Source organism: Oncorhynchus tshawytscha, linkage group LG03 (genome assembly GCF_018296145.1).
Source record: "Oncorhynchus tshawytscha isolate Ot180627B linkage group LG03, Otsh_v2.0, whole genome shotgun sequence".
NCBI lineage: Eukaryota > Metazoa > Chordata > Actinopteri > Salmoniformes > Salmonidae > Oncorhynchus > Oncorhynchus tshawytscha.
The window spans coordinates 37881093-37899052 of record NC_056431.1 but is presented as its reverse complement, the minus strand read 5'-3'; positions in this window follow the sequence as shown (position 1 = coordinate 37899052).

Below are 17960 nucleotides of genomic sequence, written 5' to 3'. Positions count from 1 at the left end.
ATCCTTATCAATCTACACAACCATCTCTGCAGTAGTCCACCAATCAGGCCTTTATGGTAGAGTGGCCAGACGGAAGACACTCCTCAGTAAAAGTCACATGAGAGCCCGCTTGGAACTAGATTCTCTGGTCTGATGAAACCAAGATTGAACTCTTTGGCCTGAATTCCAAACCTGGCACTGTCCCTACGGTGAAGCATGGTGGTGGCAGCATCACGCTGTGGGGATGTTTTTCAGCAGCAGGGGGACTGTGAGACTAGTTAGCATCGAGGGAAAGATGAATGGAGCAAAGTACAGAGAGACCCTTGATGAAAACCTGCTCCAGAGTGCTCAGGACCTCAGACTGGGGCGATGGTTCACCTTCCAACAGGACACCGACCCTAAGCACACAGCCAACACATTGCAGGAGTGGCTTCGGGACCAGTCTCTGAATGAGAGCTGGGAGCTTAAGGACATGTATGTGCCTGCGTACATGCATGTGTATATGCATATGAGTCTGAATATGTGTATTAAATTCTACCTTGAGCATACCTATCAGTGGCGGTCAGTGCCGTTTTAAGATGGGACTTAAACCCAATTGAACATCTCTGGAGAAACCTGAAAGTAGCTGTGTAGTGATGCTCCCCATCCAACCTTACAGAGCTTGAGAAGAATGGGAGAAATTCCCAAATAAAGGTGTGCCAAGCTTGTAGCATTATACCCAAAAAGATTCAAGGCTGTAATTACTGCCAAATGTGCTTCAAAAATGTACTGAGTAAAGGGCCTGAATACTTATGTAAATGTCATGTTTTTTATATATATTTTTAATGAGCTTTCCTGTTTTTGCTTTGTGATTATGGGGTATTGTGTGTAGATTGATGAGGGGGAAAAACTATTTAATAATTTTTAGAATAAGGCTGTAACGTAACAAAATGTGTAAAAAGTCAAGGAATCTGATATTTTCTGAATGCAGTGTAAGACATTTGTTGTGGATTTGTATATTTATTGCTTTCTCATGTCTATCCATCACTCTCCAAGAAGAGTAGCGCTCAAAGCCTGCAAGAAAGAAGTTTGATTTCTTTACTTTAGAATTACCTCGACAATGACAACAATTGCTGAGGCAATAGCCCCCAAAGTACTGTATATATTTATACGGCACAGAATAAAAAATTTTACGTCTGGGTTTTGGTGATGGAATAGCTTCCAGGGTCTCTTGAAATATTAGACCTGTCAGTGTTTCTGACAGAGCCTTTATCCTCTTAGTCTGTGTTTGATGGAGGACTCCAGCGACTTTGACACCCTGCTAAATGTCTTTGCCTCAGCTTTCAGTTCTGGGAATCGGTGATAATACCACACTTGGGTTTGGTGTGTGTTGGCGTCGCAATGCACCTGCTGTGCTTCAGCACTGGGGAGATGCACCACTCTGTGATTCAAACAATTTCACCAAAGGGTGCATTTGGACTTTGAAGGGTCAAATTCTGTAGGTATAGAGGGAACGTTTGGTAATTAAGAGGACAAAGAGTTGTCAAGTGGATTATTCGTTTATCTTCTGAGGGAATGTTAAACCAATTCAGATGAATAAATTGAAAACAAAGTGACATACACTTTATGACCAAAAGTATGTGGACACCTGCTCGTCGAACATCTCATTCCAAAATCATGGGCATTAATACGGAGTTTGTCTCCCCTTTGCTGCTGCTATAAAAGCCTCCACTCTTCTGGGAAGGTTTTCCACTAGATGTTAAAACATTGCTGCGCAGACTCCATTCAATCACAAGAGCATTGGTCGGACACTGATGTTGGGTGATTAGGCCTGGCTTGCAGTCAATTCATCCCAAAGGTGTTTGATGGGGTTGAGGTCAGGGCTGTGTGCAGCCCAGTCAAGTTCTTTCACACTGATCTCGACAAACCATTTCTGTATAGACCTCGCTTTGTGCACAGGGGCATTGTCATGCTGAAACAGGAAAGGGTCTTCCCCCAAACTGTTGCCACAAAGTTGGAAGCACAGAATCATGTAGGATGACATTGTATGCTGCAGCATTAAACTTTCCCTTCACTGGATCAAAGGGGCCTAGCTCAAACCACGAAAAACAGCCCCAGACCATTATTCCTCCTCCACCAAACCTTACAGTTAGCACTATGCATTGGGGCAGGTAGCATTCTCCTGGAATCCTCCAAACCCAGATTCATCCGTCAGACTGCCAGATGGTGAAGCATGATTCATCACTCCAGAGAACGAGCTTCCACTACTCTAGAGTTCAATGGTGGCTAGCTTTACACCACTCCAGCCGACACTTGGTATTGCACATGGTGATCTTAGGCTTGTGTGCGGCTGCTCGGCCATGGAAACCCATTTTATGAAGCTCCCGATGAACAGTTCTTGTGCTGATGTTGCTTGCCGAGACAGTTTGGAATGTGGTAGTGAGTGTTGCAACCGAGGACAGACTATTTTTACGCATAGCTTCAGCACTCTGCGGTCCTGTTCTGTCAGCTTGTGTGGCCCACCACTTCACGGCTGAGCCGTTGTTGCTACTAGACATTTCCACTTCACAATAACAACACTTACAGTTGACTTCAGTAGCTCTAGCAGGGCAGAAATTTCATGAACTGACTTGTTGGAAAGGTGGCATCCTATGACGGTGCTACATTGAAAGTCACTGAGCTCACCAGTAAGGACATTCTACTGCAAATGTTTGTCTATGGAGATTGCATAGCTGTGTGTTTGATCTTATACACCTGTCAGCAATGTGTGTGGCTGAAATAGACAAATCCACTAATTTGAAGGGGTGTACACATACTTTTGCATATATATAGTGTACACGTTCAGAAAAAGTTTCTAAACAGGTGAGACACATATTCTAGGGACATACTGTCACTGACCATTTTGAGGACATCTGATTTATGAGGACACAGAGTACCACAGACTCTACAGACCGGAACCAGTGCATTTGAGCCGAGATGTGCCGACTTCAAGTTCACTCTATCAAACTTTAATGGCATACTGTGTACTGTCTAATCAGGCATGAGTGAGCACTTCAGCATACTTTGAAGAGCAACATTTAAGAGAGGTCATACCCAATGCTTACCGAGGCCGTGAACACAACGTTCCCATGTGGGCTGAGCAAGGAGAAAAGTAAAGCCCTTAGCAGACCCTCACTCCCCCAGCCTGCCATCCACTCCTACTGTATCTCAGAAGACTAGCTTTTTTATTTATTGTTAATGCATTAAGCGTAGGGACAATGGCTGTCTTTCACCGCACGGTGAAGTTCCTTTGTTAAAAATGAATGCCTTAATTACTGCTTCCCTCTGGTTACGCATCAGGTTTATAAGGACATCTCTCAGACAGAAGCATGAGGTGCTGGCACATTAGGACCGTGAATAATCTCGTATTGGGCTTTGCTACATACATGAGGAAATATGTTACCTTCCACACAAGAGACACGATTAAAAATGCATACAGTGCCTTGCGAAAGTATTCGGCCCCCTTGAACTTTGCGACCTTTTGACACATTTCAGGCTTCAAACATAAAGATATAAAACTGTATTTTTTTGTGAAGAATCAACAACAAGTGGGACACAATCATGAAGTGGAACGACATTTATTGGATATTTCAAACTTTTTTAACAAATCAAAAACGGAAAAATTGGGCGTGCAAAATTATTCAGCCCCTTTACTTTCAGTGCAGCAAACTCTCTCCAGAAGAGTTCAGTGAGGATCTCTGAATGATCCAATGTTGACCTAAATGACTAATGATGATAAATACAATCCACCTGTGTGTAATCAAGTCTCCGTATAAATGCACCTGCACTGTGATAGTCTCAGAGGTCCGTTAAAAGCGTAGAGAGCATCATGAAGAACAAGGAACACAAATCAAATAAAATTTTATTTGTCACATACACATGGTTAGCAGATGTTAATGCGAGTGTAGCGAAATACTTGAGTACTCAGCAGGCAGGTCCGAGATACTGTTGTGAAGAAGTTTAAAGCCGGATTTGGATACAAAAAGATTTCCCAAGCTTTAAACATCCCAAGGAGCACTGTGCAAGCGATAATATTGAAATGGAAGGAGTATCAGACCACTGCAAATCTACCAAGACCTGGCCGTCCCTCTAAACTTTCAGCTCATACAAGGAGAAGACTGATCAGAGATGCAGCCAAGAGGCCCATGATCACTCTGGATGAACTGCAGAGATCTACAGCTGAGGTGGGAGACTCTGTCCATAGGACAACAATCAGTCGTATATTGCACAAATCTGGCCTTTATGGAAGAGTGGCAAGAAGAAAGACATTTCTTAAAGATATCCATAAAAAGTGTTGTTTAAAGTTTGCCACAAGTCACCTGGGAGACACACCAAACATGTGGAAGAAGGCGCTCTGGTCAGGTGAAACCAAAATTGAACTTTTTGGCAACAATGCAAAACGTTATGTTTGGCGTAAAAGCAACACAGCTCATCACCCTGAACACACCATCCCCACTGTCAAACATGGTGGTGGCAGCATCATGGTTTGGGCCTGCTTTTCTTCAGCAGGGACAGGGAAGATGGTTAAAATTGATGGGAAGATGGATGGAGCCAAATACAGGACCATTCTGGAAGAAAACCTGATGGAGTCTGCAACAGACCTGAGACTGGGACGGAGATTTGTCTTCCAACAAGACAATGATCCAAAACATAAAGCAAAATCTACAATGGAATGGTTGAAAAATAAACATATCCAGGTGTTAGAATGGCCAAGTCAAAGTCCAGACCTGAATCCAATCGAGAATCTGTGGAAAGAACTGAAAACTGCTGTTCACAAATGCTCTCCATCCAACCTCACTGAGCTTGAGCTGTTTTGCAAGGAGGAATGGGAAAAAATTTCAGTCTCTCGATGTGCAAAACTGATAGACATACCCCAAGCGACTTACAGCTGTAATCGCAGCAAAAGGTGGCGCTACAAAGTATTAACTTAAGGGGGCTGAATAATTTTGCACGCCCAATTTTTCAGTTTTTGATTTGTTAAAAAAGTTTGAAATATCCAATAAATGTCGTTCCACTTCATGATTGTGTCCCACTTGTTGTTGATTCTTCACAAAAAAATACAGTTTTATATCTTTATGTTTGAAGCCTGAAATCTGGCAAAAGGTTGCAAAGTTCAAGGGGGCCGAATACTTTCGCAAGGCACTGTACCTTTCCCTCAATATTTTAAGCAGCACGAAAGTGAAGAGGCAGCAGTTTAAGCCAAAACAGACAGTGAAGCAGTCACTGTGTGAGTGTGTGTGTGTGGGATGTGGGGGTGGGGGGGGTGTACGTGCCTGCGTACATGCGTGTGTATACGCATCTGAGCCTGAATATGTGTATGAAATTCTAGCTTAGGCACATATAGGTATGCTCATCACTGGCGGTCTGTGCCATTTTAAGATGGATTGATTCTTTTTTTTTTCTTCATCAGCATGGTCTTATTTCTATTACAGCATATTGGATGACTGTCATTCATATTTCATTCAACCAGTTCAATGTAACAGCGATAGGTTTAGGCTACTACATGATACTCAAATTTTCCCTATACCCATCATGAGGTTGCTACAACCTAGCCTATGAATGAAAGTTTACAATGTAGGTGCACACTGGTCGAGAGAAAAATTAGAGGTGACAGTGGCACATGGACAGACAGTGACACATTCAATACGGCCTTGCACACTCTTGCCTGCATCTAGCTGATATAGGGTGTAATCATTAGTCCAACAGTTGCAAACGAAAGTTTCTATTGGACAATTCAGGTATGTTTACTTCCATTTAGTTCCATTTGCTTCCATTTAAGAAACGTTTTTCAACAGAATCAGCGGAATGAATGCACACACCCCTGAAAACACACGAACACAGTTCTCTTTCATAGCAGCCACATACAAACAGGATGATCACTTTGCTCGTTAGATCCTTCTCACATCTATGCGCTCTCTTCCTCTCACCTTTTCCCTTTGCTTGTGGACTTCAGTGCACAACATATCAGCTGTACAGTATGTGACCAGGTGAAAAATCCTCTCCAAACCATTCCATAACTGCTGCACACAGCCTACATCATTGTCACCATATTAGCTAAATTAACATCATAGTCAACATAGGTAATAGAATGAACGTGTTAGTAAATCCGCTACTATCATGCAGTAACGTTAGTGTAAGCAGTTTAGCACTTACAACTGCAGGCCCTGTGGCAATAAATCAGTTAAAACAAAAGCTTACATTGACTTGGAAGAGTTCCAGTGTTGTGTTGGATAGTCATAGCCAGCTAGCTAACATAGCATCCCTCTGTTTGAGCAGGGTGTTTAGGTAGGCTAAACTAGCTAGCTGCATTTGCTTGCTAATAAGTAAGTGAACATGAAAAAAATATAACTTGCTCTCGCATCTCCATTTTTTAACATTCATTTTTTTAAATAACAATTGTCTTTCTCTCTCTTTGTGTAAACTACTCACCACATTTTATGCACTGCAGTTCTCTGATCCTTTGATTGGGTGGACAACATGTCAGTTCATGCTGCAAGAGTTCTGATAGGTTGGAGGATGTCCTCCGGAATTTGTATTGAAGTCAATGTACCCAGAGGAGGATGGAAGCTAGCTTTCCTCTGGCTTACACCATGGTGCCACCCTACAGAGTGCTGTTGAGGCTACTGTAGACCTTCATTGCAAAATAGTGTGTTTTAATCCATTACTTGGTGACATGATTATATTTAGTAGAGTTTTATCTAAAAAGGATAACTTTTTAAATGTTTTACTTTAAAAAATAAAAATAAATTCACTGAGGATGGTCCTCCCCTTCCTCCTCTGAGGAGCCTCCACGATTGCCTATGAATTATTGTGTGTTTGTATGTGGGTATGGCTGTGGATACATTCTTAATATACCTGTGCACTAATGTTCATGAGCTGGATGTAGCTAACGGAGAACATGATGCTTGGACAAAATGTTTTGATTATTCTGCGACATTGAGGAATAAGCCCAAGAAGCATATTTTAGTCCCCACTTAGCATTGACATTTTTTCAGACGTTACATTAAAGCATTCTACACATCCCCACTGTACACATACCCACTAAATCATATTCCTTACGACTGACAGGCAATAGCACTAAGCAAGGCTGGGAAAAAAACATGGGGGATGGAGAGTACCAGACTAACATAGTCTGGCTTCAAATAGCTCAGTTCACCTTCAAGAAGTCCATTTTGTACATATATTTTTTCTGGCTTACAGAAATAAATAGAGACCACTCAGGGCCCAATGAGAAGATCAATATAAATTGTAGGTCCATTTGGTCGTAATATGGTTGTATGTCACAATGCTCTGACTGCAGTTTTGATGCAATCTGGGGGATGTATGACAATCAAAATGTCAAAGGTACTACCTGCGGAGAATACATAGATTGATGGTATGTCTTCTGAGAACCTCTGCTGGACTTTGACCTTCAAATAAAATGAAATTGTATTTGTCAAATGCTTCGTAAACAACAGGTGTAGACTAACAGTGAAATGCTTACTTATGGGCGTTTCCCAACAACACAGAGAAAGATAGAATAAAAATAATAATAATAGGAAAGTAATAACATATAACAGTAAAAATAAATACACAATGAGTAATGAATGATAACTTGATATGTACAGTGCATTCAGAAAGTATTCAGACCCATTGACCTTTTCCACATTTTTTACGTTACAGCCATAGTCTAATATGGATTAAATAAATAAATCCTGATCAATCTACACACACTACTCTATAATGACAAAGCTAAAACTGTTTATTTTAAATTTTCTGCAAATGTATACCATCTTTAAAACAGAAATACCTCATTTACATTGATCATCCTTAAGATGTTTCAACAACTTGATTTCAGTCCACCTGTGGTAAATTCAATTGATTGGACATGATTTGGAAAGGCACACACCTGTCTATATTAGGTCCCAGAGTTGAAAGTACATGTCAGAGCAAAAACCAAGCCATGAGGTCAAAGGAATTGTCCATAGAGCTCCAAGACAGGATTGTGTAAAGGCGCAGACCTGGGATAGGCAACCAAAAAAATGTCTGCAGCATTGACGGCCCCCAAGAACACAGTGGACTCCATCCTTCATAAATGGAAGAATTTTGGAACCACCAAGACTTTTCCTAGAGCTGGCCGCCTGGCCAAACTGAGCAATCGGGGGAGAAGGGCCTTAGTCAGGGACATGACCAAGAACCTGATGGTCACTCTGACAGAGCTCCAGAGTTCCTCTGTGGAGATGGGAGAACCTTCCACAAGGAGAGCCATCTCTGCAGCACTCCACCAATTAGGGCTTTATGGTAGAGTGGCCAGACGGAAGCCAGTTCTCAGTAAAAGCCACATGACAGCACTCTTTGAGTTTGCCAAAAGGAACCTATAGACTCTCAGACTGTAAGAAGCAATATTCTCTGGTCTGATGGCCTGAATGCCAAGAGTCACATCTGGAGGACACCTGACACCATCGTTATGGTGAAGCAAGTTGGTGGATCTGAAAATAGCTCTGCGGCAACACTCCCCATCCAAACTGATAGAGCTTGAGAGGATCCGCCGAGAAGAATGGGAGAAACTCCCCAAATACAGGCGTGTCAAGCTTGTAGCATCATACCCAAGAAGATTTGAGGCTGTAATCACTGTTAAATGTGCTTCAACAAAGTACTGAGTAAAGGGTCTGATTACATATGTAAATGTAATAATTCCGTTTTTAAATGGTTTTTATTGATGAGTTAAAAATAAAATGTAATTCATTTTAGAATAAGGCTGTAATATAACAAAATGTGGGAAAAGTCAAGGGGTCCGAATTCTTTCCGAACGCACTGTACATACTCTTAGTTATTCCTCGTTATATGTGATGAGGGAAAAATAGTTAGTGAAAAAATGGTCAATGCTATTTGGTAAACTATTTACCAGTCTTTTGGCTTGGGGCTAGAAGCTGTTCAGGGTCCTGTTGGTTCCCGACTTGGTGATTTGCTACCGCTTGCCGTGCGGTAGCAGAGAGAACAGTCTATGACTTGGGTGCCTGGAGTCTTTGACAATTTTTAGGCCTTCATTTGATACCGTGTTCTGGAAATTCATACTGAGAGAGACTTTGTCATTTCTTCAAACAATCGTCTTTATTTAACCTTTTCACATGTGAGTTCCAAATATTTCTAACGGGGGCCCCAGAGTGAGTTGTTTTATGCACATGATGTCAGAATGCACTTGCTGTTCTAAAATGTGATTGTTACGCAACAGGACAGTAAACACGCACTGCCTGCTAATTACCTATAGGCTATGTTTCAACTTGTCAATTCCAAATTATTTTCTAAAAAGTTTTATTTTCTAACAACAGTTTGAATTAAGGTGTGTTCCGCCTCCTCATTAATTCACATAGAAGTAGTCCATTACAGCTTTGCGGACAATTTATGTTTGAGGCTTTACCAAGCCAGATCGCACATCACTCATGTTTACGCAGATCAAGTATTCATATATTTGTGTAGTCTTACAAGAATTGGAAAAATGTCTTACTGGTGCTTTTCCTTCCTTGTTGTTTTCCTTACACATAATAACTATGGACATGTGTGCGTTCCTATCAAAGTAAGTTCCTTATTTTCTGTATATTGTGTTGTCATTTCTATTGTAGGTGCATTCAGTATGTAAATGTATATATGTATGTATGGAGCATAATGTATTTACAGTTTCCAATTATTGCATGTAATGGACACTAAAATTATGATGTGTGTAAAATACTTTTTTGAAGGTTGTACTGATTATAATGAGCTAAGCTATTTGCCAGCTATGTGTGGCACCATGTTTGTTGACATTATACAATGCATTCTGGGTGTCATGTAATCTGCCAGACCAAAGATGTTATAATGAGGTGAAGGAACGGTTCACTCATCTTTCGGGTAAACTTCCAGAAGTGAATGAAGGGAAGTGTATGATCGTATGTGACACACCCCCTTCAACATGCATACTATAAACAGACCAAACTCATCTAGTCTCCTCTTATTATCTTTGGTTGATGCAACAAATCAAGCATGGTGGAGTGCACAAACTACCCATCTTCAGATTACTTAGGTGTTTTACTCAATTATTTTGATCAATATTGAGCTCATCCGTGATGTGATTAATTATAAACAGTAATTGCTATTAGCTAATTCATATTGTAGTTTATGTTATGAGAGTTAAAAAAATATGACCGCTTGTGTTATGTCAATCTTTCCTCAGTTAGCGCTAGGACAAATGGAGCCTAAAATTTTTCGGTTTGGATGATTGTTACAGTGGGGCAAAAAAGTATTTAGTCAGCCACCAATTGCGTAAATTCTCCCACTTAAAAAAATGAGAGGCCTGTAATTTTCATCATAGGTACACTTCAACTATGACAGACAAAATGATAATTTTTTTTCCAGAAAATCACATTGTAGGATTTTTAATGAATTTATTTGTAAATTATGGTGGAAAATAAGTATTTGGTCAATAACAAAAGTTCTCAATACTGTGTTATATACCCTGAGTTGGCAATGACAGAGGTCAAGCAGAGGAAAACAAGGTTTTCATACACTGTTGCTGGTATTTTGGCCCATTCCTCCATGCAGATCTCCTCTAGAGCAGTGATGTTTTGGGGCTGTTGCTGGGCAACACGGACTTTTAACTCCCTCCAAAGATTTTCTATGGGGTTGAGATCTGGAGACTGGCTAGGCCACTCCAGGACCATGAAATGCTTCTTAAGAAGCCACTCCTTCGGTGCCCGGGCGGTGTGTTTGGGATCATTGTCATGCTGAAAGACCCAGCCACGTTTCCTCTTCAATGCCCTTGCTGATGGAAGGAGGTTTTCACTCAAAATCTCACGATACATGGCCCCATTCATTCTTTCCTTTACAGGGATCAGTCATCCTGGTCCCTTTGAAGAAAAACAGCCCCAAAGCATGATGTTTCCACCCCCATGCTTCACAGTAGGTATGGTGTTCTTTGGATGCAACTCAGCATTCTTTGTCCTCCAAACACGACTAGTTGAGTTTTTACCAAAAAGTTATATTTTGGTTTCATCTGATCATATGACATTCTCCCAATCTTCTTCTGGATCATCCACATGCTCTCTAGCAAACTTCAGACGGGCCTGGACATGTACTGGCTTTAGCAAGGGGGACACATCTGGCACTGCAGGATTTGAGTCCCTGGCGGCGTAGTGTGTTACTGATGGTAGGCTTTGTTACTTTGGTCCCAGCTCTCTGCAGGTCATTCACTAGGTCCCCCCGTGTGGTTCTGGGATTTTTTGCTCACCGTTCTTGTGATCATTTTGACCCCACGGGGTGAGATCTTACATGGAGCCCCAGATTGAGGGAGATTATCAGTGGTCTTGTATGTCTTCCATTTCCTAATAATTGCTCCCACAGTTGATTTCTTCAAACCAAGCTGCTTACCTATTGCAGATTCAGTCTTCCCAGCCTGGTGCAGGTCTACAATTTTGTTTCTGGTGTCCTTTGACAGCTATTTGGTCTTGGCCATAGTGGAGTTTGGAGTGTGACTGTTTGAGGTTGTGGACAGGTGTCTTTTATACTGATAACAAGTTCAAACAGGTGCCATTAATACAGGTAACGAGTGGAGGACAGAGGAGCCTCTTAAATAAGAAGTTACAGGACTGTGAGCCAGAAATCTTGCTTGTTTGTAGGTGACCAAATACTTATTTTCCACCATAATTTGCAAATAAATTCATTAAAAATCCTACAATGTGATTTTCTGGATTTCTTTCCTAATTTTGTCTGTCATAGTTGAAGTGTACCTATGATGAAAATTACAGACCTCTCTCATCTTTTTAAGTGGGAGAACTTGCACAATTGGTGGCTGACTAAATACTTTTTTGCCCCACTGTATACGGTGAATGTCTACACATTGCATCCAAAAATAAATTGCTTACATTCTGGACATAACTTTGTAAGGACTGTGTTTGTGCAAAATGTTACAAAAAAAAAGTGTGGCCAGCTCAAACGTTGATTGTTGCATAATTCGAAACTGGACGTTATAAATACGCGTTCTAATCACACCAGTTTGATCGTACGCCACAAGGACCACTGGGGAGTGATCACACCCATGTGTTGGTAGTTTGAAAAGGTTCATATCGATTAATTATTGCAGTAATGAGATTAGTCAACCCAACAGTCTTGATTATTAGGCCGAGTAGCCTAACCTTAATCCAAATGCAGAGTACTATATATAGCTGACACTAAAAATGCTTAGTCATGGTTGGTTCCACCCCTCCCATGCAGATTGGGGCATCATAAGCAACTCTGGGTTCATCCGGTCATTATCTGCAAGGGGTTGTTGTCTTAACCCCACCCTGGCTTAGTTTCCCAGATGCAAGGATAATTTTGAGACAATGCGTGATTGTTCTACTCCTAAGCTATCCCTAGCAAAACACATTCTTGTCTATGCAATGCAGGCTTTAACTCATTTGTCAGCTCAAGCCATCTCTAGTGACCATAAACGCAGATTAGCTGCAGGGAACTAGAGTGGAGACCATAAAAACACAGCTTTAACAGGACCGAAATGTCTTCCTATTCGTTAAGTATTAATTGCTAACTATTAAAATCAAACAAATCAGGTAAATACATAATTTTTCTCTCACAACCGCCTGGTATAGAGGTCCATGATGGCAGAGAGCTTGGCCCCAGTGATGTACCGGACCATACGCACTACCCTCTGTAGAGCCTTATGGTCAGATACCAAGCAGTTGGGGGGGGGGAAGAGGCGTTGTCGTGCCCTCTTCACGACTGTGTTGCTGTGTTTGGACCATGATAGGACCATAGTGATGTGGACACTTGACGCGCTCCACTACCGCTTAGTTGATTTAAATGGGGGCGTGCTCGGCTCTCCGTTTCCTGTATTCCACGATCAGCTCCTTTGTCTTGCTGACGTTCAGGGAGAGGTTGTTGTACAGTAGCATCACACAGCCAAGTCTTTGACCTCCTCCGTATTGGATGTCTCATTGTCGTCGGTTTTCAGGCCTACCATTGTCGTGTTGTCAGAAAATGCAATGATGGTGTTTGAGTCGTGCGCGGCCACACTGTCGTGGGTGAACTAAGCATGAAGGGCCTAAGCACGCACCCCTGAGGGGACCCCATGTTGAGGGTCAGAGTGGCGGATGTGTTGTTGCCTACCCTCAACACCTGGGGATCCCTGTATACAAGCTCGAAGGGCCACCAATATAGCACAGAGGGATTTAAAAAGACAAAGACATTCGGTAATGATTTACTTTGACTACATATCTATAATTAATTACAAATAATTAATTAATTATTATGTGTGCATTAATTACACATCTATAAGCATTTCATGAATATGTTATAACAGGCCCTAACCGCATTATTAAAGGTTAATGGAATATATCCATAGCAATGTATGGCACATTCATGTTATGCTATGCAAGATCTGATATTTAGCTATCTTAATAGATGCATCAATTCAATTACAGCTTGTGTCATCATTATGGCTGTTCTCAGTGTGCTTCTGCCATACAATTGCTAGTGTGGTTGTGCCAAACCACGTTCAGAAAATGATGCTGATACATAGCCTGTACTCGCCCCATTTCCCCAAACGGCCGGTGTAGGCCCGTGACTTACCTTACCTGCTTCTTCATCTTCTTCTTTTCACTGATGTCAATGGTGTATGGGGATCCCCACAGGGTTGAATCCTCAGGGTAGATTTTACAGATACAATTGTGTAGTTGAGGGTCATAACTCTTTCTGAGCTCTTGCATAGCATGACATGAATATGCTATAGATCTAGTTCATGAACTAATAATGCAGTTGGGATCTGTTATAACATGCTCATGAGATTATGCGATTATAGAGATGATAGATATGCAATAAATGCGTTATGGATATGTAGTCAAAGTCAATCGTTACCAGAAATCTAGCGATTACTAACTTATCCCAGTCCAAGGGTATAATTCATATCCATCAGTCAACTCTTCAATCTCCCAGATCTAAAGGCAATCTGGATAGCTCCATGCAGCATTCATAGTCCACTACCTTGTGTCAGATAGAGATCATGGTTGCTGAGGGATGAAAACCTGATCTAGGCATGCAGTTGCTGGCTGCTCACTTCATGTTCTCCCCATGCACTGAGAAGCCCAATCCCATACACTCAAATAGTTATTTATTTGTACCTTTAGGTAAGTCCGTTAAGAACAAATTCTTATTTACATTGATGGCATAGGAACAGTGGGTTAACTGCCTTGTTCAGTGGCAGAACGACAGATTTTTACCTTGTCAGCTCAGGGATTTGTTCTAGCTACCTTTCAGTTACTGGTCCAACGCTCTAACCACTAGGCTACCTGCAGCCCCGAATATACGGTGACATACATACATTCCCATATGCTCCCATAAGTTTTTCAGAGTCCCAGCAACAATCACTTCACACGCTAGCGTGCGGCTCCCGATGGATCTGCTGTATTGAATTTCAATAGATTCAAATGTACAGTTTATGTACCGTCAGAAAGGTCGGTGGGGCGGCCATTTTGTCACCGAGCACTCGGTGTTGTGTATCTTTCCCCTCCGTTGCATTTTAATCACTCGGCGCACAACCAATCAATAAGCCATTTCATGCTACCCAGACCAACATGTAATTCACTCGCACTGTACTGCTGGGAAATACATTTGCTGCTGCTGATGTATATACAAATGAATTGCAGTTCTGAATAATGCCAGAGAACCAACACAAAATAAGAAGATACCAAGCTCCATTATTGATATAATGGCCTTGCTTGTATTGATAAAGTCTGGACTAGTTTAGAGGGATTCCACGCCAGCGGGAGCAGAAAATATCTCAGATTCTGGTAATTCTCACATAGAAACTTCAATGGAAGGAAGGATGTTTTAAATTATTTTTGCATTTGTATCACAAACCATCATGATGAAAGTGGCCATTTTAGACCTATACCTGCCTCCTGAAAACCATATGATCTGTGAACTGTGCATGACACAGACAACATATTGGCGTCATTATAATCATTATGTGCTCTAAAATATGGAGTATGTTTTGATTCTGAAATACAAATTTTCAGATGAATTTATTCAATATAAAACATATGAATATAAATATCTCAACTTATCATCTTCCGGCGCCGACAGAGATGGCCGCCTCGCTTCGCGTTCCTAGGAAACTATGCAGTTTTTTGTTTTTTTACGTGTTATTTCTTACACTAGTACCCCAGGTCATCTTAGGTTTCATTACATACAGCCGAGAAGAACTACTGAATATAAGATTAGCGTCAACTCACCATCAGTACGACCAAGAATATGTTTTTCGCGATGCGGATCCTGTGTTCTGCCTTACAACCAGTGTAACCGAGTGGATCACATGCAGCGACCAAAAAAAAAAAAACGACTCAGAAAAAGAGGGAAACGAAGCGGTCTTCTGGTCAGACTCCGGAGACGGGCACATCGTGCACCACTCCCTAGCATTCTTCTTGCCAATGTCCAGTCTCTTGACAACAAGGTTGAAAATCCGAGCAAGGGTAGCATTCCAGAGGCACATCAGAGACTGTAACGTTCTCTGCTTCACGGAAACATGGCTAACTGGAGAGACGCAATCCGAAGCGGTGCAGCCAGCGGGTTTCTCCACGCATCGCGCCGACAGAAACAAACATCTTTCTGGTAAGAAGACGGGCGGGGGCGTATGCCTTATGGCCAACGTGACATGGTGTGATGAAAGAAACATACAGGAACTCAAATCCTTCTGTTCACCTGATTTAGAATTCCTCACAATCAAATGTAGACCGCATTATCTACCAAGAGAATTCTCTTCGATTATAATCACAGCCGTATATATCCCCCAAGCAGACACATTGATGGCTCTGAACGAACTTTATTTAACTCTCTGCAAACTGGAAACGATTTATCCGGAGGCTGCATTCATTGTAGCTGGGGATTTTAACAAGGCTAATCTGAAAACAAGACTCCCTAAATTTTATCAGCATATCGATTGCGCAACCAGGGGTGGAAAGACCCTGGATCATTGTTACTCTAACTTCCGCGACGCATATAAGGCCCTGCCCCGCCCCCTTTCGGAAAAGCTGACCACGACTCCATTTTGTTGATCCCTGCCTACAGACAGAAACTAAAACAAGAAGCTCCCACGGTGAGGTCTGTCCAACGCTGGTCCGACCAAGCTGACTCCACACTCCAAGACTGCTTCCATCACGTGGACTGGGAGATGTTTCGTATTGCGTCAGACAACAACATTGACGAATACGCTGATACGGTGTGCGAGTTCATTAGAACGTGCGTTGAAGATGTCGTTCCCATAGCAACGATTAAAACATTCCCTAACCAGAAACCGTGGATTGATGGCAGCATTCGTGTGAAACTGAAGGCACGAACCACTGCTTTTAATCAGGGCAAGGTGTCTGGTAACATGACTGAATACAAACAGTGCAGCTATTCCCTCCGCAAGGCTATCAAACAAGCTAAGCGCCAGTACAGAGACAAAGTAGAATCTCAATTCAACGGCTCAGACACAAGAGGCATGTGGCAGGGTCTACAGTCAATCACGGACTACAGGAAGAAACCCAGCCCAGTCACGGACCAGGATGTCTTGCTCCCAGGCAGACTAAATCACTTTTTGCCCGCTTTGAGGACAATACAGTGCCACTGACACGGCCTGCAACGGAAACATGCGGTCTCTCCTTCACTGCAGCCGAAGTGAGTAAGACATTTAAACGTGTTAACCCTCGCAAGGCTGCAGGCCCAGACGGCATCCCCAGCCGCGCCCTCAGAGCATGCGCAGACCAGCTGGCCGGTGTGTTTACGGACATATTCAATCAATCTATATACCAGTCTGCTGTTCCCACATGCTTCAAGAGGGCCACCATTGTTCCTGTTCCCAAGAAAGCTAAAGTAACTGAGCTAAACGACTACCGCCCCGTAGCACTCACATCCGTCGTCATGAAGTGCTTTGAGAGACTAGTCAAGGACCACATCACCTCCACCCTACCTGACACCCTTGACCCACTCCAATTTGCTTACCGCCCAAATAGGTCCACAGATGATGCAATCTCAACCACACTGCTCACTGCCCTAACCCATCTGGACAAGAGGAATACCTATGTGAGAATGCTGTTCATCGACTACAGCTCGGCATTCAACACCATAGTACCCTCCAAGCTCGTCATCAAGCTCGAGACCCTGGGTCTCGACCCCGCCCTGTGCAACTGGGTACTGGACTTCCTGACGGGCCGCCCCCAGGTGGTGAGGGTAGGCAACAACATCTCCTCCCCGCTGATCCTCAACACTGGGGCCCCACAAGGGTGCGTTCTGAGCCCTCTCCTGTACTCCCTGTTCACCCACGACTGCGTGGCCATGCACGCCTCCAACTCAATCATCAAGTTTGCGGACGACACAACAGTGGTAGGCTTGATTACCAACAACGACGAGACGGCCTACAGGGAGGAGGTGAGGGCCCTCGGAGTGTGGTGTCAGGAAAATAACCTCACACTCAACGTCAACAAAACTAAGGAGATGATTGCGGACTTCAGGAAACAGCAGAGGGAACAACCCCCATCCACATCGATGGAACAGTAGTGGAGAGGGTAGCAAGTTTTAAGTTCCTCGGCATACACATCACAGACAAACTGAATTGGTCCACTCACACAGACAGCATCGTGAGGAAGGCGCAGCAGCGCCTCTTCAACCTCAGGAGGCTGAAGAAATTCGGCTTGTCACCAAAAGCACTCACAAACTTCTACAGATGCACAATCGAGAGCATCCTGGCGGGCTGTATCACCGCCTGGTATGGCAACTGCACCGCCCTCAACCGTAAGGCTCTCCAGAGGGTAGTGAGGTCTGCACAACGCATCACCGGGGGCAAACTACCTGCCCTCCAGGACACCTACACCACCCGATGCTACAGGAAGGCCATAAAGATCATCAAGGACATCAACCACCCGAGCCACTGCCTGTTCACCCCGCTGTCATCCAGAAGGCGAGGTCAGTACAGGTGCATCAAA